The following is a 23,242-nucleotide window of genomic DNA, read 5'->3' as shown; positions in this document are numbered from 1 at the left end:
TAACCATTCTTACTCATTTGTTGTATGCAAGAGTTTAAAAACAGCCTACATGTTATTTCAGGTACTGGTTAGGTTAATTTTTGAGGTTAAAAAGAATCATTCTTTAAAAATTATTTAAATGGGTTCACAGCTTACAGCAAATACAAGTGTAAACATATTAGAAGGAAGCATATTCAAACAAAATGAGGGATTAAAAAAAAATAGATTTAATCAGTTCCCCTGGCAGCTTGGTTCAACGCGCTGAGATAAGTTTAACAACTCAAACAGGCTCATTGTGAAAAACACAGGCATGAGGTAAGTTTATCAACATAAAATTATGGGACAGCCACTACGACACTGCGCACTTGTGACCACTAATTGCATCTCTACGAGCTCTGGTTAACCAAAGGCCCTGTCAATATTTGGTCACGGCAGGCTTCTGTGAGCGTGCGCTTACAGAACCGTGAGGAGGCATGCAGCCCGGGACAGATGACAAAGCGCCAATCACCCGGGAAGGACGGTGCAGCAAGGCAGCGGGGCTGGAGAGGTGCGGTCCAAGGCAGCTGCCAGCGAGCCCCAGGGCCACAGGACCATCAGGGGCCAGCAACGTGTCCCCTGGCACAGTGAAGGCACCACAGAGCCAGGGGGAAGGCAGCCGTGAGAGCAGGCTGCCAAGGACCCACCAGGTGCCTCCTCCTCCAGCAGTTCTGCCAAGAGAAAGCCTCCCACCTGCACCCAGGACACCCCTCGCCTCCCCTCATGCACGAGGCCAGCGCCCAGGACACGCTGCCTCACCTCATCAGCAGGTCAAGTAGGCAGGAGTGGCAGGCATCAAGCAGGCAGAGTAGAAAAGAACAGTATTCTACCGAGTCACAACAGAGGGTTAGATCAAGGAAAATCTGGTGGTAAGGATCTGTGGGGACAACTCAAAGGCCGGAGGTTCAAATCCACCAGCTGCTTGGTGGAAGAAATACGGACAATGTGCTTCTATGTTCTATGGGCTTTTCTGGTGGAGGGTCAGCTGTGAGTTGATGCCGACTCAACAGTACACAACAACAAGAGTATCATTTTCTATCTTAACAATGGCATCACAGTACTGCTGACGATACACAATACGGCACATTATATGTACCATGAAACTGTGCTACCATCCCAAAGGCACACGGTTCAAATCCAACTGCTGCTCCACAGGAGAAAGATGGACAATCTCTTCCTGTGCAACTGACTGCCTCTGAAATCACGCTGGAGGGTCAGCTATGGGCCAGTTCCGACTGGACAGTATATAACAACAAAATATATATATATATATATAAATAATATAGAAATTATAGAAATAAAATAATATAGATGTATAATAAAAAGATACTCCACCCCAACAGTAAACAATAAAAACAAACAAGCCATACATCCCTGTTATCAGGTGCCAGCGAGGTGCTGGGCCATCAGGGCCGTGCCAGGCGGGCAGAGGAGGATTTTCATTGCCGAGATTTAGCCCTGCCTGGCCTGCCTCCCCTGGTGCAGGGGGCCCAAACCACCAACTAACCTTCCAACTGGTTGTCTAGCACGGAGCCGTCTGCACCACTAGCTGTTATTACCGCGAGGGAGAAAGACCCTCTCTGGCTAGATGTGCACACCATGGCCGGACCATGCAGGGGCTTAAAACCCAGGCATGGGCGCCTGCAGCCTGCGACCTGCGGGAGCACAGCCCCACGCCGGGCAATCTTAGGTTAAATCATCTTCCCCCTGGACAGTGAGTAAGGAAGACCTGGGACGACTGTCCGGCTCAATACAGGGGTGCAAATAAGGTGGGGCTTCGTTCCAAGCAGGGCTCCCAACAATGACAAAGGTCGCCCAGCCGTCCTGTGGCAGCCATCCTGTGGCTGAGGCTGGACCCGACCCTCTGCCTCGCTGAGCCTGTTTCTACTTGATAACCAGCGTCACTGAGCATTGAGTGAGGTGTCCCTGGGCTTCTCCGAGGGACAGAGCCTGGAAAGGACAGGCAGACACGGAGCCATGAGTCAGAGGATGAGGCTAAGATGGACAAGTATGGGGCAGGGGCTCAGGGAGGGGACACAGGCGGTGGGCTGGGTGCAGGGCACTGCCACACCCCACCGTGCCCTCCTGCAGGGTAAAAGGAAGTGAGGCTTTAAAAAGAAACTGAAAGGACAGCTACAGACACATCACTACCTGCGAAAAGCCCAGCTCCAAGAGATAGAAAGTAGGTCAAGGATTAGAGGCCGCCCTGTCCAGGAACCAGGCTTCCCCAGGCCAAGGCGAAGCCTCGCAGTGGGCTGACCCGGACGCGGCCCCAGGCACTGACTGGTCAGAGTGCTGTGAGGTGATGGTGACGGTGGGCTTCGCTTCCACCCACCACCTACTGCCAAGATGCTGACCAGAAACAGTGGCCGCAGCAAGGGTCCCTGGGCAGTGCTCCCATCTGTGACCTGGGACGCGGCCAGGACTCGGCGAGTCACTGCTGACCCAACAGCACCGACGGACAGAAAAAACACACAACAGCGGTCAAGGCTGGCTCCAGTGTTATGAAAGCCCCACCTGGAGAGGGGGCAACGGTAAGTGCTTACAACAGAAGGTAAAATGAGAGAGGTGGGAAAGAGCAGAGGAGGTCTAGAGGTGAGCTCAAGCAGGCAGGCTTCAAACGGAGGCCAAGGTAACATTCAACACGGGGGCCCGTCCTCCCCTCTCTCACGTAAGCGTGTGCACACAGACAAACACACACACCTGACTGTCAGGTTTCAACCACAACTCTCCTCCTTTCAATCACGAGGACCAGGCTAGCATGCTGCTGTTGGTGGGTGACCTCAAGTCCACCACAACCCGTGGAGACCCTCGGGGGGGGGGGGGGGACACGGACACACACACTTATCACAGAGAAATCCCATCGAGATAAGAGGAGGAGGAGGAGGAAGCATGAACAAGCTTTCCAAAAAGAGCAGTCTGGGCGCTGCAGGGTGGAGGCCCTGGCCAGCAAGCCGGGCACAAGGGCAGACATCAGAGGGCAAAGAATGTGGGGGATAATGCATGGCCATTTCCACAAATCTTAACATACTGAAGATTTCATTCACTCTGAGATCAACTCTTCATACTTTAGGATTTAAACAAACAAAACCCAAACCACACACAAAACCTCTCTTATAAACTACTGATGACAAGACACAGTGATTTTGCTGTTAATGTCCTGGCAAGGCAAAAGAAAACCCAGCGGTTCTAGGCAGCTGATGATGGTAACCGCTGTCAATAAATGACATTATTATGTGCCAGTGAATCGGAATCAATCCACAGCCAACCCTCCAGAGGGTTTCCAGAGGCTGCAAGTCGCATAGGAGGAGAGGGCCTATGTTTCTCTCACAGAGCAGCTCGTGGATTTGAACTGTGTGCCTCTGGGTTGGCAGTGCGTCTGCTAGCCCACCCGGCCACCAGAGCTCCTGCAAGAAATTACAGAGAGCTGTAGAGAGGTGAGTTACCAAAGCTGTGTGTTAAATATATTTGCAGAAGCAACAAGAAAAGAGCCGCTGGTGAGGCTGCTTCCATACAAGCAAACTCCTCCTGGGATGTGCTTTCTAGGTTTGGGGTGAAGGGTCATGGTTTCACAGACACCCCACTCAGGTGGTCTCCTAGCATGCTAAGCTTTGCTGCTCTAAAATGTAGGATTTAAAAAAAATTTTACAGGTCTGCATACCATCATTCATCTATATCATATTTTGTACATGTACTCTGTGGGGGTTTAAAAAAATATACTTATATGGATATCTGGAAGCAGGAGTGTCATCCACTTCCTAAACAACATGCCTCCGGAAACCCTTGTAGAGGGGCTTCAGGCCTTTTGTTTATAGGGTAGCTATGAGTAGTGCTCAACTCGAAGGCAATCAACAACAACAATATAAATGTATATTAAATTACAGAATATTAAGTCATAAAATGCTAAGTAAAAAAACAAATTAAAATATGGCTAATATAACCACTAGGAAAAAGGTGACTAATTTTTTGTTTATTTATAGAAGGACAAACTTTCCTAGACTCAAGGCGGACTCACATTCTTAGGATTACAATTAGTCTTTGCAGAAATCACTGATGGTGAAGATTGTTTGCTCTATTTCTGGGTAGAATCAATTACAAACACTTTTTAAAATGAGTTTCTTTTTCCTCCTTTATTTTTATTTAGGAATTAAAAAAGGATTTACAATTTTTATAAACTTCTGTGCTCTGAGAGAGTTTAAAATTTAAATATACCTAAATCTAACTTAGGGAAAGATGTTAAAAAGCCAATCTTGCATTTATCCAGACATGTTGCCTTAGTTCATTTTTTAAAAAATGGAGATTTCAATCAAAGTTTATAGAGAACTTGGATTTCCATTCATTCACTGTTGCACATTTTCCTCCCTGCCCACCTCTCCCTATTTGTTTTTCTCTTTGAAAAAAAGAAATAATTTCATTGCTATACAATCCCCCCTGACCAGTCCACTTTACTATGCAGCTCTTATTCTGGACTCCTATCATGCAAGTAATACATAATCATATACTCCTTTTAAATAGTACTTTGTGTTTTATACAATTATTCCTGTACATTATTTCTTTGAGTCCCCAGTGAACCCGCCCTTACTTTCCCACACCCCAGCCCTCCCTACCCCGACCCCATGGAGTCTTGGTGGGTGTTGCCTGCTGTCTTAACAGGCTCCCAAGTGAACATTCAACACACACCTGGGCTTATCTGCCTGGAGGAAGGAGGGCAGTATGGCTAACCGCAAGCATCATCGATGCTCTCTGTCATCAATCCAAAATAACTGGATGGTTTCGAGTGATTAATACTGAACATTCTGATAAAAAATCCCTGGTCAAAGCAGCGAGACTGCAAACCAGACCTTCACATTTCCACGGGCTGATGGTGCAGCGGGAAACCTTCCAGGCTGCCAGATGAACAGCAAGTTTGACATCCACTAGTGTTCCCACTGGAGGAAGACGGGTCACTTCCCCTAGAACAACCGACACCCTCAGAAACCCAACAGAGGGCGGCTGTGAGTCAGAACAAACTCGGTGGTCAGGGGAGAGCCAGTGAGGCCGGATATCAGTGCCCCGAGACAATCTTTAAACCTTAGACCAAAAACACCCTTGACGTGGTCTTAAAATTAAAATGATCTTAAAATCAAATTGCTCGTTAGCTTCTTAACTCAGAGTGCCTGGCCTTGCTGTGTCCTTTGAAGACCCGCCTATCCACTGGCAGTGTTGTTGTTATGTGCCGTCGAACCCTGACCCTATGCACAACAGCTCTAAACCCTTCTCTATCCTGCGCCAACCACACTGCCTCTGACACACCCATCCCGATTACCCCAGTCACCGAATCAATCCATCTCATAGAGGGTCTTCCCCTCCTGCGCTGTCCCTCCACCCTCCCAAGCATGATGTCCCTCTCCAAGGACCCGTCGCTCCTGGCAACATGTTCAAAGTATGTCAGACGAAGCCCCAGAATCTTTGCCTCCAAGGAATAGCTTGGTTTAATCCTCTCCAAGATGAATCTGTTTGTTTTCCTGGCAGTCCATGGTACATTCAGTACTCTTCTCCAGCACCACAGCTCAAAAGCATCCACTCTCCTTCTGTCCTCCCTAGTCATTGTCCAACTCTCTGATGCATAACAAGCGATTGCAAATACCATGACCTGTATCAGGCACACCTTAGTCTCCAGAGAGACACTGTTGCTTCTGAGTACCTTTGAGAGATCCCTAACAGCAGACTTTCCCATCGCAACACGCTTTTTGATTTCCTGACTGCTGGTACCAAGAGTGTTGACTGTGGAGCCGAGCAGACTGAAGCTGTGAACACTCTCCATCTCTTCGCCATCCATCCTGACGCTGCTAATTGGTCCAGTGGCGAGAATCTTTGTCTTCTTGACATTGAGCCTTAGTCCATACTGAAGGCTGCAGTCCTTGACCCTTCGCAGCAAGTGCATGAGGTCCTCCTCAGTTTCAGCAAGCAGGGTTGTGTCATCTACATAACGGAGATTGTTAATAGATGTTCCACCAATCCTGATGCCACAATTCTCCTCATAGAGCCCAGCCTCTCGGATAATCTGCTCTGCATAGATGTTGAAAAGGTATGGAGACAGGATGCATCCCTGGCGTACACCCTTCCCAATTTTGAACCATGCAGTGTTACCCTGCTCTGTTCTGACTGCTGCCTCTTGGTCCAAGTATAGGTTTCGCATTAGCACAATTAAATGTTCTGGGACTCCCACTCTTCTCAGAGTCAGCCACAGTTTGTTATGATCCACACAGTGAAATGCCTTTGCATAATCAATGAAACACAGATAGACGTTCTTCTGGTATTCCTTGCTTTCAGTCAAGATCCATCTAACATCAGCTACAATATCCCTAGTACCACAACCCCTTCTAAACCCAGCCTGGACTTCCGGCAATTCTCTGCTGATGTGCTGTTCTAATCGTTTTTGGATGATCTTCAGTAGAATCTTGCTTGCATGTGAAATCAATGACACTGTTCTGTAGTTTCCACACTCAGTTGGGTCACCTTTCTTTGGAATGGGAACAAATATAGATCTCTTCCAGTCAGTTGGCCAAGTGGTTGTTCTCCAGATTTCTTGGCACAACTTGGTGAGCACATCCAGGGCAACATCTGTTATCTGAAATACTTCAGTTGGTATACCATCTATTCCTGGGGCCTTACTTTTTGCTATTTCCTTCAAAGCAGCTTGAACTTCTTCCTTCATCACCATAGGCTCTTGCTCATATGTTATTTCTTTAAATTCCTCAGCATCTGCCAAGTGATGGGAAATGTCAGACTGGACGCTTCAGGAGCCCTGAGCTCAGGCTAATAAAGGTGGGACCAACAACAGACCAAAGGAGAAGAAAAGTGGTCCACAGCTCAAACTGTCACCAATGCCAGTGGAAGGTGCTGGGAAGGGACTATGTTATGCTGTTTACATCCGCAACAACTAAAAGGAAAACATTTCTTTTTTACAGCTGCCCTCCACCAGCCTATGTGCTGAAACTGAGAATTTACTGGACGTGGGTAGCAGCTCTTCCAGCCCCGGGTGGTAGCTGCTGGAGCAGTGACCATAGGAGGGCCAAGGAGGGACCAGCACAGGAGGCCTGCGTGGGGCTCTGCTCTCTGGTCCTTGGGAGCCCACTGTGACTCAGGATCAGAGAGTGGAAGTCTTCCGACGCAGAAGGCCCACAAAGAGGCAGCACAGAGCCCCTAGAACTGTCCACCACCACCAAGTCCTGTCTCCACCCCCGGACACCACCACACGGATGGGGAGGAAGAGCCTGCAGAGGGGCAGGTGAAGTGGAACCTCCCGGTGCCCAACTCTGTCCTAAATAACCTGAGTGTAGTTCTGAACTGACAGGTACACACAGCTAATCTGATGGCATCCAAAGGAGACACAACACTTTAAGGCACTGAATGTGCTGTCATTCCAACTTAGTGTTCCCTGCTCCTCTCAAACTCTAGTTCTGCCCAAACCCTATCTTCTCTCCTCTTTTCTTTTTCCGGGTCATTTCAGGAAGCTGCTGCTCCAGATTTCTGTAGCCTCTTAGTGCCAACTTCCTGCTGCTTCCACTTATAATCCGATCCTGCCTGGCTCCAACATGGAACAATTTAAACTCTTCTCCTGAAGATCACCAATGCTCTTCCAGGCTCAAAGGGTCTTCCATTATCCTGGTAGTCAAGGACTGACCAGCCCAGCTCTTTGAAATGTTCTTCGCTTGGCAACCAGGACGTTAAACTTGACTCTCACTGTCAGACATAGGACAAACGGACAGGGGCTTCTGGGGGCTTCCTGGTGCAAGAGAGAGAGGACACTTCAGGGAAGGGGTAAGGGACTAGAAAGGGCAGAGTAGTTTCACGGGCAGAAGAAAAAAAAAGGAAAAGAGAGGGTGAGTCAGTCAGAACTAGGCACAAATTTAGCAGGAAACTTTAGCTCCATGTCTCAGCAGCTGTGGAGCTGGGCAACGCCACAGGAGCAAACGCCTTCGCACAGAAATGATTTTCTAATTGTGATCCAGATGGGTGGAGAGGCTTTGATGGTTCAAATGTCTGGTTTCTACAGCTTTACAAGATTTCAGAAATTCACTCAGTAACACGCTCTAAGCCAGGACAGAGGAACCTTAAGTCAGAACCATGTGTGTTTAGTCTAACTCCGTCTTCGGTTTTCTCATCTGGAAAGTGGGGTTGATGACACCATCGGAATGGACCACTGTGGAACCGAAGCAATGGTATACTTAAACGCTTTATCATCGCTCATTGTAAAAACAAGCTGCCAATACTTTCCAAGAAATGATGACTACTAAACAGAATACTGTTAACAGCTGTCACAAAAATCTAAAGCGACACACAGACTTTCCAATACTAACTAGTTAATCGCTTCATTTTTTTAAAGGCCAAAATTAACATTGTGAAAAGCCCACTATGAAGGTACAATACTGAAATGTGTGCAAATAATACAAAGATTAATTGATTCAGTGACTGGGGTAATTGGGATGGGTGTATCGGAGATGTTGCGATTGGCACAGGATAGAGCAGAGTTTAGGGCTGTTGTACATAGGGTCGCTATGTGTCACAAGCGACTCGACGGCACATAACAACAACATCAATTATTAAGATGTATATATCAATAAAACGAAAAACAGGTATTGAAGGGAGCTCTGGTGGCCTTGTGGCAAGAAGCTGCTCTGCAATCCCAAAGACGCACGGTTTGAATCCACCAGATGCTTCCCCTGGAGAAGGAGGGGCAATCTCCTGTGCCAGTCGGATCTGATACAACGGTACACAAGAAGAAGAAAAATAAATGAACAAACAAAACCCCAATGTACTGACAAGACTGGTGAACTGCTGCCCACCGACTGTCACCCCTTAGATGAGGCCAAGGAGGAATGAGACAGGCCGGGAAGGGAGAGTTCTACCCGTTTTATCTCAAAGACAGGCTTTAATCTCACCACTATAGAACAACTGTATTTATGTACTAAATGCATACTCAAAAAACACTCCCGTGAGGTCTGTGGGGTGGAAAACAATTCCCATTTTCATTTCCAAGAAAGCCTTACAACGTAAGTCTAACTATAAAGCAATAAAAATGACACTTCCCAAATGTGGGTCCTCTCTATGCAATGAATTCTCCCCACAAGACTCATTAACAACAGACACACTGTCACTCAATTCTCCTCTAAGTTCAGGACTTACACGTCTTCCACAAAAGGAGCACCATGATCCCAGCCGTTCAATACAATTTCACACATTTTTGCAGAATCCACCAGAAGCTGCTTCTTCCCAAGCGTGACCATCTGGCTGCCCCGTTGCTGCCCCTTCATAAAGCAGGGGGCAGGGGCAGGCTGGTGCTAGAATCCCTGTGGCGACAGGCTTGAGTCGCAGCCAAGGTGCTTCCAGCAGTCACTACCTGTCAGTCGGTGGGGATCACAGAGAGAGAGAAGATCCCCAATGAGGAGGACTGCCCCAGTGACCGCAGCAATGGGCAGGGATGGGGAGGACCGCACAGGGCAGGACAAGGGCGGGTCAGCTGCTGACAGGGTCACGGCGAGTCACGCTCACCTCTGCAGCACCTAACAACAACATGATACCACAAGAGCTCTGGTAGCTCAGCGGAAAGGCGCTGCGTTCCCAACCCACAGGTACACAGTTCAAAGCCACCAGCTGCTCCACAGAAGAGGGACGGGCAGAAAACCCTCCTGTGGGATTTACTGCCGCTGAGAACTGGCTGGAGGGTCAGCCATGAGTCCGTTCTGACTTGATGGTACGTAACAAGGACATGGCACCTTTAGAGACAAGGTTGGTGAAACGCCAGCTCCTCTACTTGGGGCATGTCACCCATCAGGAGGTGCCAGAGAAAAGGGGGAAGGCCCTCAAGCAGATGGACCCACACAGTGACCGCATCAGTGGGCTCCAGCCCAGCAGTGTGCGTGGACAAGGCTGCTGGGGCGGGGCTGACCGGACGGCACCCACAAGCAACAACCCCTCAATTCAAGTGCACAGTCCGGAGTCTCAAGACTCCCGTCCCGTGGTTTCTCGTGTATTAAATGATGCCACAGATATTGCGGGACCAGCCTGTAAAACCTACTACTATATGCGCTTACGAGAGGGGAGAGGACAGAAGGCGGGAGGGCTTCTCTGTTCCCGGGGATGACAGAATGTAGTCGGTCACCTTGACAGTTTGTGACACGCACACAGGAGGCCAGAACAGGCTGGACGTGAGACTTCTACTGGTTTAACATGGCTTGGATTACACTTTTATATTGTATGAACTTTCTTCCGGGTGCATTCATTATCAACAGAGGTTAAAAAAAATCATATATGCTATATATAGACAAAGACATAGAAAGTATATTTTAGAAATTTTTCTAGCCTTGAGGATAAAAAGAAATTTCATTTCCAACATGGTCATCTTGTTGTTATGTGTCCTCGAGTAGCCTGCAACCCATAGCGACCCTATGTACAATAGCCCTAAACTCTGTTCTATCCTGTGCCAATCTCACTGTCTCTGACACACCTACCACCTCCCCAATTACCCCAGTCACTGAATCAATCCACCTCATAGAGGGTCTTCTTCTCCTGCGCTGTCCCTCCACCCTCCCAAGCATGATGTCCCTCTCCAAGAACTGGTCCCACCTTGCTAAAATATGCATTCTAACATAATCATGTTCTACTGGATGTCTTCCTTCTCACCCAGAAAGTAAAAAGACTGAACTACTTTTTATTCAAATAGTGTTATGTATGTGTGGTAAACAGTTGGTGTTGGTTTATGCCTGCTACTCTGATGCAATTATTAATAATTATACGGTCATGTTACATCTGAACCAACGGAAAAAAGGAAATTTATCCTTTTTGCAAAGGGCATTCCACCAATGTAAAGAAATGATGGTAATTTCATATAATAAATTCCCCCTTTACAAGTCAAGAATTGGCTTATATTAATGTCTCAAAATATATAAGAACACGATTTAACATATTGACCTCACACAGCACACCTCCCTGCCTTCAAACTATCTCAAAATAGTATTTAAGCTTCAGATGGCAAAAAGACCTGTTTCTGTTTTTCATCTTTAATAATCCTGCCTCAAAAGAGAGACTTCAGGACGTATTAAATATAGATTAAACTCCTTGGCTTCCATTCCCATTATCTTGAACATGCTAAGAAGCATTAAGAAGGTAAATGTTACATTAGACTAGAAGATCCAGCTGCCCCTTCCTGGGACACGGGGAAAACCTTTCTTCATTAAAAAACTCAGTTCCTGTCAGCGCGATTCAGACCCGTGGCGATTTCATTAGTGTCGGCACGGAACCGTAACCCAAAGAGCTCTCTCTGTCCCATTTCTCGGGAGCTGACTGTCAAGCTTTCTTCTGAGGCACCTCTGGGGGAACCTGAACTTGGGACCTGGTTAGCCACCAAGTTCATTAAGCCGAGCATCGCCACAGACCCTCCTTCAACTCTCTCTGACTGTGGTCATGCCGATTCTGTCTCACAGCAACCCCACTTAAACCTTAACCAGGAGAGTTTACTATCTTTCACCGATTTTGTATCACATCAACCCCACTTAAGCCTTCGCCAAAGAGCCTGCAATCTCCCTCCTGTTAGGCCACTGGTGGAGTCAAACCGGGAGAGACCTGACCTTTGCTTAACAGTGCAACTGCAGACTGCTCCACCAGAGCCCCTCCCTTCCTGCACTGCACCGACACTACAACTTCTCAAAATAACACAGAGTAACGGATAATCGCGTCAGATGACCCAGCAGCCTGGTTTCAAGCTTCGGTTACCTGGGCAGCCTTCTGCAGGCGTTGGCAAACCAGGACCTACGTAGGTCAAATCTGGCCTACTCTTATTTTTGTTTGGCCTAGGAGCAAAGAACTATTTTTACAATTTAAAATAATGGAAATAAATAGCAAGACAAAGAATATTTTGTGACATGCTACATGAAATTCAAATCATCAGTGCCCACAAATAAAAAGTTTTATTAAAATACAGACATGCTCATTCATTTACATATTGTCTGTGGTTAGAAGGAACAGTCCAAGCCTAAAATATTTACTATCTGAATATTCCCTAAAAAAGGTTTGCTGACTCCTGCTCTAGATACAGTTTTTTTTCTCAAATGCACATTTCTCCCACCTCATATATTCAAACGAAAGGAGTGGTGAAAAATAACAGAAATTTGTGTTTTTAACAAGCACCCTAATTGAATCCAACATGGGTGGTAAATTCAGAAACACTGGTGTAGAAGGTATTTCCCTACAGAAGCTTCTGAAGAGGGGAGACCTATCGTCCCATGAAGTTTTCACCTCTCACAGCCTGGAACACATCCCAAACAAACAAAAGCCACGTTTTCTCTGCACACAAAACAAACATCTCTGGAGGCCAACTGAGCCCTGTTCCCCTGCGTGCTGCCGGACACAGCTTCAGGGGAAAAGTAGGAAGGAGAAACTATTATGCCCACTGATTCAAAGCCTTTCATTTCACATGCTAGAATGTAGTTTGCCTTGAGATTTTTGCTTGGGAAGCTATGTGTATGTCTTCTCAGCCTGCACATCCCATGTTCTCTTCTATTTAGTTTTTGTAGGTCTTCACTTTCAAAATACGCTACCAGGCAGGGACTCGGTTTTATTTGCATCCATCTGGCATGCCCGTTTCCCCTTCAGCGTCTACTTAAAAGGTCATCCTCACCCCATCATCTCTTCACTGGTGCTACCTTAACCATGAACATCAACTCTACTCACACACGTGTTTACCTAGATGCTTTTTTTTAAATTTCAAAATAGAGATTTCTTTATTAAGGATCATTTAGTTTCTGCATAAAAATCACCAATTGTTCCTCACTGAGTTGTCTGTTTGTTTTTTCTTCATACACATGAAATCTTTGGGGGGGGGTGTCTGCCCCAACAAGTGGAAAAATACTCTCTGTAGTGCTGGGAAGACAATTAAGGCATTGAGGTGACGTCTTGGGTCTCTGGAAGATCTTCTGCACGATCCAGCCATGGTATTTCTCGAGAGCCACCTCGTAGGCCTTGGTGGTGTTCACGCGGACGAGGCTGGAGTGGTTCTCATCTCGCTCCCCATCACAGATGCTCTGCACGAAGACCTAGATGAAGCGGAGACCCCTCTTCAGCCACATCAGCGCCAGCGTGCCCCAAACTTTGGCCACTCTGCTCCGTACTGCTCCTTCTCCACCCTCCAGGATGCTCGGCAGGGTTGGTGTCAATACACGGCCCTGATTTTTGTGATGTTGCCACTTATGTCTGCCTTGATGGGACTGAAGACTGGGGACCTGAGGCAACAGAAGAAAGGCGGCAGGTGGGACACCGCCTCCAGGAAGGGCCCCGACCCGAGCTGCTTGTCCGCAGGCAACGGCTTCAGGAGGTGCTTGGCCAGCAGCACCATTTCCGGGTCGAGGCCCGTGGTGATACCCCAGCCGGCGCCACGAGCGTCCACGCTGCTCCCGGGCTGCCGCCTTCCTCCACCTGGATGCTTTCTTAAGTGAGCTTCACTGGTGTACAAAACCGACTCCAAGGTCAAGGCAAAGAGTATAAAGAGTGCAACACTGGGGTGAGTCATCAGGCTAACACAGCACTCCCACCCTCATGCTCCATCCTTCACTCTTCTTTCCAAGATTTTTGTCTAGCTATTGTGGACATATTTTCCCCACATTTAGGCTCTGAGTACATTTTCAGAGTTCCCACAAACAAACAAACAAAGTGGAAGTGCATTAACTTTATAATGAAGCCAATCTGCACCATAACCTTCTATAAAGTAACGGACTACAGTCAAAGGGGGAGAAGATATTTCAAAATCTAGAACAAATGTTTAACACCCAAAGTGTCCAAGGAAATCTTGTAAGAAGAAAAAAGGAACCAAAATAGGGAAATGCTATGAAGAGGAAATATACAGAAAAGGATACACAGAAACTACCAAGGAGAGAACAAGAGGCCAATACGTGGCCGAATTCGAGAAATGCATATAAAACGACTAACTCCATTTTATACTTTGTGTTGTTATGTGCATCTGAGTCACTTGCAACTCACAGTGACCCTATGTACAACAGCCCTAAACTCTGCTCTGACCTGTGCCAATCGCACTGTCTCCGACACGTCCATCCGATTACCTCAGTCACTGAATCAATCCACCTCATAGAGGGTCTTCCCCTCCTGCACTGTCCCACCACCCTCCAAAGCATGATGTCCCTCTCCAAGGACCTGTCCTTCCTTACAACATGTCCAAAGTATGTCAGATGAAGCCTCAGAATCCTTGACTCCAAAGAGCAGCCTGGCTTCACCCTCTCTAGGATGAACCTGTTTGTTCTTCTGACAGTCCATGGTACATTCAACACTCTTCTCCAGCACCACAGCTCAAAGGCGTACCTACAGCCAGTAAAATCACAGGCCTGAGCACGGTAAAGGGCACAGAGCTCCGGGGACTCCTGGACAGGGGCGGGTGCAGCTGTTCTGGAGAGCTACAGGGCACAATTTCTGGATAAATTTCCACAATCCCCTCGAGTTAATGATACTACATTTTTACAGCGACCCCCAGCGGGCTTGGTTTTTCAGGGCTATTGTACTCAGGGTCGCTAGGAGTCACAGGTGACCCCACAGTGGTGCTGCTAACCAGAAAGGCCATCTCCTGAACCCCCAGCCCCCCTCCAGAGGATGACGGGCAGGGGCTGAGGGGCTGCAGGGCCTCGAACACTGGGTGGCTGAGAGTCAGAATCAGTTCCAGAGCACTGGGTTTGGTTCTGATTTTTACATGCAAATGAAAAGTTACATCCTATATCTTTTTATGTAGTTGTTGTGTTTCAAGTTACTAGTCACAGGGGTCATCAAAGTACAAGTAAATCGTGTGCACCTCTTTAAAAGCCCACACCCACTAAGATGAAGCCCAGTTTTCCCAGCCATAACACCTTCCCCCCTCCCTCTCCTAGCAGAACCCTGAACCACATACCCCCAAGCCCGCTTCCACAAAACAAAAAGATCTAGGGCAGCGACAGAAAAACACAGAGAAGGCACTTTCCCACTACAACAAAGGTGTGAGTGTGAGTATAGAACATCTGTGTTTTCCTCCCTAGTAGACACAGACGTATCTTTTCATTTGCAAATCCAATGGACTTTTTAGAAATGCAATTTCTAACAGTATAGCCTTAGAAAGATGAGAGAGACAAGTGTTTAAAAGGGATATATGATTAGGTATTATTGTCGTGACAGGAGCCCAGAACGAAGTCTGCATAGTGGAGTGGACCTGGGGGGAGGGATTGTAAAACAATAAAGAATTTTTCTTTTACTTTTCAAAGAGAAGAGTGTACTGGAGTGGGGAGGGGTGGGCAGGGAGAAATGTGCAACAATGAATGAATAGAAATCCAAAGTCTCTGTAAATTTTCATTAAAATTAATGATAAAAAATTTGAATTAAAAAAAAATTCCTACTACAGTTAACACAATTTTTCTGATATGGCTCCATGAATCCACATTCAAAGCACACCTAACCCAAAACCTAACCTAATCCTGAGTCAGCAACAGTGTGAGTGTGTGTGTGTGTGGGGGGGCGCATTCAACACTCCATTTTAAAGAACTAGCCGAAAACACTTGGCCAAAATTAGTGTTAGTCTCCTAATGTCAAGATGAATTTTAAATAAAGTTGAACTCTTCTTCATTTACATACATAAATGTGGGGTCAAGATTGGCGGACGATCAAGAATCTGCGTTACGCAGATGACACAACCCTGCTTGCTGAAACTGAGGAGGACCTGAAGCTCTTGCTATAGAGGGTCAAGGACTGCAGCCTCCAATATGGATTGAGGCTCAATGTCAAGAAGACAAAGATTCTCACCACTGGCAGCATCAGGATGGATGGTGAAGAGATTGAGATTATTCACAGCTTGAGTTTGCTTGGCTCCACAATCAACACCCTTGGCACCAGTAGCCAGGAAATTAGAAGACATATTACGATGGCAAAGTCTGCTGTTAGGGACCTCTCTAAAATACTCAAGAGCAATGGTGTCACTCTGGAGACTAAGGTGTGCCTGATACAGGCCATGGTCTTTGTAATCACTTGTTATGCATCAGAGAGTTGGACAATGACTAGGGAGGATAGAAGGAGAATTGATGCCTTTGAACTGTGGTGCTGGAGAAGAGTACTGAGGGTATCATGGACTGCTAGGAAAACAGATTCGTCCTGGAAAGAGTTAAACTGGGCGGTTCCCTGGAGGCAAGGATTCTGAGGCTCCGTCTAACATACTTTGGACATGTTGTGAGGAGAGACCATCCTTGGAGAGGGGCACCGTGCTTGGGAGGGTGGAGGGACAGCGCAGGAGGGGAAGGCCCTCTATGAGGTGGATTGATTCAGTGACTGGGGTAATTGGGATGGGCGTGTGGGAGACAGTGCAATTGGCACAGGACAGAGCAGAGTTTACGGCTGTTGTGCACAGGGTCATTATGAGTCGCAAGCGACTCGACGGCACATAACAACAACAACTTCTTCATTTATAAGCAGACAAATTCATAGACAGATACAAAATTAAGTTAGTATGAGCTTAATCTTCCCCTACTCACTATTATGATACAAAAAAGGGAGTAGTTTAGTGGTAAAGTGTTGTGCCGCCACTACAGATGTCTGCAGTTCAAATCCACACTTGGCTACAGGAAGACCGGGGGGTGGGGGGAATGGGGGGAAGCCCTCTTCTCCCATGTGACTTCTTGTGAGTTCCCCTGAGTCAGAGCTGAGTCACAGCTGCCTCTCCTGCAGGTTTCCAGAGGCTGTCCATCACATGGCAGGAGACTGCCCACCTATCTCTCTCCTGCGGAGCAGCTGGTGGATTTGAACCACGAGTCTGTGGGGAGCCAGTGCACCTCCTTTCCACTAAGCCACCAGAGTGCCCTCCTGTGTGATTTAAAGCCTCTAAAAACCTGCCGGGTCAGCTAGGAGGGGGTTCCGACTCAGTGGGACCCAACAATAACTAACCACAGTATGAAGGCAGTAACCCCTTCTGCACCTTTTCAAACAGCTCATCCACATTTCTAAATGTGTGTGTGTTATATTACAGCTGGAAAAACATGGAAAGCACTGTTTTCAAACAACTAATCTTTATTTACTAACTCCCCTCCCCCAAAAAAGGCATAAGCTTTGTAAGTCACTTCTGCTTCTTGCCAAGATGGAGTTAAGAGCAACCAAATTATGACCTCGAGCAAATGAAGAAAAAAAACAAAACAAAACTGAAACAAGTTTCCAGACAATGGACTTCAGGTGGGGCAGAGAGCACACCCAGAGGGGACGCCAGGGGTCAGCGCCCAGGGAGAATACCAGAGGACCAGCACCCAGGTATGGGGGACACAGAGACAGAGAGAGAGGAAGGGAGGGAGGGGGGGAGAGAGAGAGAGAGAGAGGGAGGAGAGAGGAGAGAGGAGAAAGGAGAGAGGGGGAGAGAGAAGAGAAAGAGACAGAGAGGAGAGAGAGGGGGGAGAGAGACACACAGAGAGAGAGAGACAGAGAATGTGCTCCCAGGTACTGCCGAGTGCTCAAAGAGGACACCTCCCCAGGTCCTCCCTGAAGGACTGAGCACAGAGCAGTGAGTGATGAAGTCACCACCCCAGCCAGGAAAGAACTTCCCAGGAGAAGAGAGAACAATTCCCTTGCTTGTGTTCCCACCAGTCGGAGGGCCAGCCTTGGAAAGATCAAACCATCTCCAAGCAACTCTGCTGTATTCCAGAACAAAGCTCAGGAATATTTTTAGGGATAGGAAAAAATCCAGCCCTCAAAGAGGTAAAATTCACGATGCCTGGCACCCAGTAAGAAAAAATCACTCACTGCCAAAAGCAGCTTTAAAATATGAGGGGAAATCAGTCAACAGGAACGGAGCTAGACGTGGAAGCAGTAACAGAATCAGTAAGCAAGTAAATAATGACATGTATGCACCATCAAGTTCCAAAAAAAATGGAAGAGTAACTGTACATCTTGTGCACAGTCATGGATACGATGAAGAGATCCAAATCAAACTTTTATATACAAAAACGCAGCATCAAAAATGAAAAATATACTCAAGGAGTGTGTGATAAGAGAGAGAAGAGGGAAAAAAATAGTTAATAAACCTAAAGACAGCCTACAGAAATTATGCAAAAGAAAATATAAAAGGCATATTTTTAGACTGATTTATTCTGTGGTGATAGGTTTAGAAAACTAATTTTTCTTTCAACCACTCACACACATTTTTTTCTGTAACAAGCACTTTGATACTCACAATGCAATTACACTGAGAAAAGGTATTTAAAATATAAACAGAACAGAGTTCTGGTGGCTTAGTGGCTAGAAGCTGCGCTGCAGTCGTGAAGGCTCCCAGTTTGAATCCACCGGACGCTCTGCTGGAGAAGGAGGGGCATTCTCCTCCTGTGCCAGCTGGATCCAATTTGACAGAACACAAGGAAAACAAAAACAAACCAACCCAAAACAAAAACTTCAAAACAAAGCAAAACAACACACACACACACACACACACACACACACACACAAAGAGTGAGCGAGCATAGACGCAACTTTGAACACGGGAGGAGACTACAGCAGGAGAAAAAGGGAAAATATAAAGAGGTGTACTCTGTTAAGGCTAAGGTGAGGTTTACTTCTCCTTTCCAATGCCAACAGTACACCTGCAGTGTTTAATAAATTTAACTTGCACTGTTTCATGAGACCACTACTCACACTAACTGAAAGGTACCTTTATGGGTAAAGTGACAAATGACAGAAGGGTGGGTAAATAGAATGTAGTACGTTAATATGCTAGACATGGCTTACTACACAGCCAACCAGAAGAAAATCACTGTAGTTTTATTTCTGGTTATGATGGTGATGCTTATGGCACAAGCAGCATTAAAGTCTGGGAGATCTTGAAGGGAAAAGGACTCTCACAGTACACCTGGAGAGCTACGGTGTCACCTGGAGGCAGTCTGTGAGGAGTTTAAGGCCAAGGTCACACAGAAAGTTTGGAACTAGGAATTCTGCTAGTCACTAATATGTAAAGTTTTGCTGGTAATCCAACATGTAAAAAGAATATAATACAGGATCAAGATACTCACGCCAAAAGAAACCATGAAAGGAGAAATAAGGTACAATTAAACAGGAGGGCCACGATAACAAGCGGAAAAAGCAGATTTAACTTGTCACATCAACAGCAGCATTAGATGAACATACTCTCAGTACTTCCACTCAAGGATGGGCAACCGGGGTGCAGGGTGGCGTCTCATCTGCATGCAGCGTATCACCCACCCTCATCGACACGAAGAGCTTCTCCTGAGAGGAGGGACCTCAAAGTTTGTGGCCACGCTGTTAAAGATACTCTGAGTGTCTGAGAATGGTAAAAACTCCGCTGCTAGAATACTCCCTCACCCCACCTGGCTACTGTCCTAATTAAAAGCAAATGGAACCTCACCACGTCCTGGGCTTTCTAAAACACAGCAAGGAGTGTGCTACTCTTAACACAGCACACATCTTAAGGATTTCAAATTGAGATCAAGTTCACCGTTACAAATAAAAATATACAGCAGCTGGGAGTTGGATGAAGTGGGCAACAATTCTGATGGTTGGTGCCCTTCATTTCCGGAAAGGCAAGGTGTCACCAGGTATCTCCCAGTGAACACGTTCCTCTCTTCTGGAGACACCAATATCCCAGGAGGCCGAGAACATCTCTCGAGTGTCTAGTGCTGGCGACAGATGTGGGACCCACACTCCTGACCCGGCTCCACCCCAGAAGAGGACACCCCCTCAGCTGACCACCTAGTGACCAGAGGGCGAGGGGACAAGGGCTTGTTAACTGCCAACCAGGAACTGAGAGGGTGGGCTCCGGGGCCAGGGTCCCTACCTCTTGTCCCGGATCCCAGAGTGTGTGTGACTCGGGACAGTTACTTAACTCCCACTTCATCCTAAAACCGAGGGCAAGAGGGCACCTTTATTAAAGACTCATTTTCAATAGTTTTCACAGCTATTATGTATGTCAGTCAGTTTTACAAGTGCTTTATAAATATTTTTAAATCCTAAAAACCCTGGAAAAAGGGAGCTCTGGTGGCCTAGTAGCAAAAAGCTGCACTGCAATCCCAGAGGTACACAGTTCCAATCCACCAGATGTTCTACTGGAAAAGGAGGGGCAAATCTCCTCTTGTGCCAGTCAGATCCGATTCGACAGTACATGAGAAATTTTTAAAAAAATTAAAAAAAAAAACCACCAAAAGCCAAACAAAAAAAAAACCCAAGCAAACATAAAAACCGCAAAACAAACAAACAAAAAACCCCAACCTGGAAAACATTTTACAGATGAGGAAACTGAGGTACAGTTTCTTCCCCTAATTTATAGAGTTTCTATTAGGCAGAGAAGTTTCCGGGGTGGGTTTCTCCCCCAAATTTATACAGCTCATCTCTGGTGAGGGTGCTCTGGTGGTGCAGGGGTTGGGGCGCTGCACTGATAAACCTGCTGGTTCGAACCCACTGCAGCTCCACCGGAGAAAGATGGGCAATCTCTTCTCTTACCTCAGAAAACCTGCTGGAGGGCCGGCTATGAGTCAGCTGACTCCACGGCAAAGGGTACATCAGGTGAGAAACCAGGACTTACACTCAGTCTGGTTCCAGAACTGACCATCACGAACAATACACTACACCACTCTTCTATCTTCTCACCAGCTCCCAAATTGACCCCTTTCGCCCTACAAAAAGGCTAAATTTTAATACTGAACCATTCCAGCATCTAGGACGGAGAGGGAGCGATGGAGGGAGAGAGAGAAAATAAGGTAGTGTGCACCAGGACCCCTCATTTGTAAAATAAGAACTCAAAATATAACTTCTCATACAGACTCAAAATTTTCAAGAAGAGCCAATGCACTCCTTCCCTCTTCCCCTGATCCCCCTGGATCCGACCAGCAGAATGAGATTGCCCCTTCTTCTCCAGAGGAGCATCTGGTGGATTTGAACCGTGCACCTTTGGGATTGCAGCACAGCTTCTAGCCACTAAAAATGTGCCTGTATGGTCAAGGAATGGGAGCACTTTGCTGCTGCGACAGTGATGTAATCAAGAACGCCACGACCTGCCCAGCAGCCCCTTCTCCTGTGGGGTCCTGCAGGGTTGGAACCCAGTCTGTCCAGTGGTCACTCCTGCCATGACGGGGCCACCTGATGTATAATGAATGACATAGGACACATGGAAACCTATGACTGAGAACTCAAATGAGAAAACGCTTTTTATCAAAAAACACTTCAGGTTTTTTTTCAGTCAGCAGTTTCTCAATTCCACAAAAGATAAGTTTTATTAGGTGGGTGTTCAATTTTGAGGTTCCTGTTAACTTTAGTTACAGTAATTCTGCTTTAAAGATTTATTCACCAGACTAGAAAAATGCTGTAACCTCTTGCTGTTTAATGGCATTTCATCTAGATCCTAAATAGCTTTTGTTAGAAAAAGTCCATTTGAAAGAAAAAGTAATGTTAAATCAGTTGTAAAAGGGAGCTCTGGTGGCCTAGGGGCAAGAAGCTGCACTGCAATCCCAGAGGTACGCAGTTCAAATCCACCAGATGATCTGCTGTACTTGGAAAAGCAAGCAGTCGTCAGAACAGAGCAAGGAAACACTGCATGGTTCAAAATCAGGAAGGGAGTGCATTAAGGATGCGTCCTTTATACATTTTCAATCTATATATGGAACAGATTATTTGGGAGGCTGGACTTTATTTATGAGGAAGAATGGGGCTTCAGGACTGGAGGAAGACTCATCAACAACCTGCGTTATGCAGACGACAGAATCCTGCTTGCCAAAATTGAGGACGATCTGAAGCATTATACAGTCAAGGACTGTAGTGGTCAAAGAGGACTGAAAGTCAACATCAAGAAGACAAAGGTTCTAACTACTGGGCCAAGGGGCAGGCAGCACCATGATAGATGAACAGGTTGTTAATAATTTCAGCATGTTTGGCTCCACAACCAACTCTGGCCACCAGCAGTCAAGAAATCAAAAGACCAATTGCACTGGGAAAATCTGCTATCAAGGGACCCCCTCAAAGAGGCAAACAGTAATCATTAGTCTAGAGTCGAGATTCACTGGATTCAGGCCATGGTCTTCACAATCACTTGCTATGCCTCAGAGTGCTGGACAATGAATAAGGATGATAGAAAGAAGAACTGATACCTTTGCGTTTTGGTGCTGGAGAAGAGTACTGAATATTTCATGGACTGCCGAGAGAACAAACAGGTCTGTCTTGGAGAGGGTAAAACCAAGCTGCTCTTTGGAGACAAAGATGTAACTCCATCTGACATACTATGGGCATGTGGCCAGGAGAGACTGGGCCTTGGAGAAGGACATCATGCTTAGAAGGGTGGAGGGGGGGAAAAAAGAAGGGTGGCAGGACAGTGTTTGTTGTTGTTATGTGCTGCAGAGTTGCCTGTGACTCAAAGTGACCCTATGTGCAAAGCCCTAAACCCTGCTCTATCCCTTGCCAATCTTATGTCTCTGACATGTCCACCCCCATTACCCCAGTCACTGAATCAATCCATCTCATAGAGAGTCTTCCTCTCCTGCGCTGTCCCTCCACCCTCCCAAGCATGACGTCCCTCTCCAAGGACTGGTCCCTCCTTGCAACACGCCCAAAGTATGTCAGACAGAGCTTCAGAATCCTTGCCTCCAAGGAGCAGCCTGGCTTCACCTTCTCCAGGATGAACTTGTTTGTTCTCCTAGCAGTCCATGGTATATATTCAATATTCTTCTCCAGCACCAAAGAACAAAGGCATCAACTCTGCTTCTATCATCCCTAGTCATTGCCCAGCTCTCTGATGCATAGACAGTAATGGCAAAGACCATGGCCTGTGTCAGGTGCACCTTAGTCTCCAAACTGACATCGTTGCTCCTCAGTACCTTGGAGAGGACTCTGACAGCAGACTTTCCCAATGTAATTCATCTTTTAATTTCCTGGTTGCTGGTAACAACAGTGTTGATTGTAGAGCCAAGCAAACTGAAGCTGTCAACAGGCAAACCCTGGATGAGGTGGACTGACAAGGTAACTGAGGAAATGGCATGAGATGTGTTGGAGACAGTGAGACTGGCTCAGGACAGGGCAGACTTCAGAGCTGTTGTCCATAGGGTAGCTGTGAGTCGCAGGCACGTAACATAGGGCCACGAGACATGCTACAGAGGTGACACAGGCAGAAGGATTTAAGCGAAAAAATTAAAAACACTTAGATGCATTTTGGAAGAAGAATCCTAAATAGCACAGATCTGTCCCCTGAAGACAAACC

The 23,242-nt window shown here is 46.7% G+C and overlaps 1 protein-coding gene and 1 pseudogene across 2 annotated transcripts in view; both read right to left on the bottom strand.

Annotated features, from left to right (window-relative positions):
* The window catches only part of UBE2E1 (ubiquitin-conjugating enzyme E2E 1), an 80,258-nt gene that overhangs the window by 18,430 nt on the left and 38,586 nt on the right, over positions 1–23,242 (bottom strand). The window lies entirely within an intron of this gene.
* Positions 7,145–13,387, bottom strand: LOC102865474 (annotated as a pseudogene).

The sequence above is a fragment of the Elephantulus edwardii genome, unplaced genomic scaffold (assembly GCF_000299155.1).
Source record: "Elephantulus edwardii isolate Elephantulus edwardi_28Jun2011 unplaced genomic scaffold, EleEdw1.0 scaffold00027, whole genome shotgun sequence".
NCBI classification, from domain to species: domain Eukaryota; kingdom Metazoa; phylum Chordata; class Mammalia; order Macroscelidea; family Macroscelididae; genus Elephantulus; species Elephantulus edwardii.
This window is presented reverse-complemented; position numbering and strand designations above follow the sequence as displayed.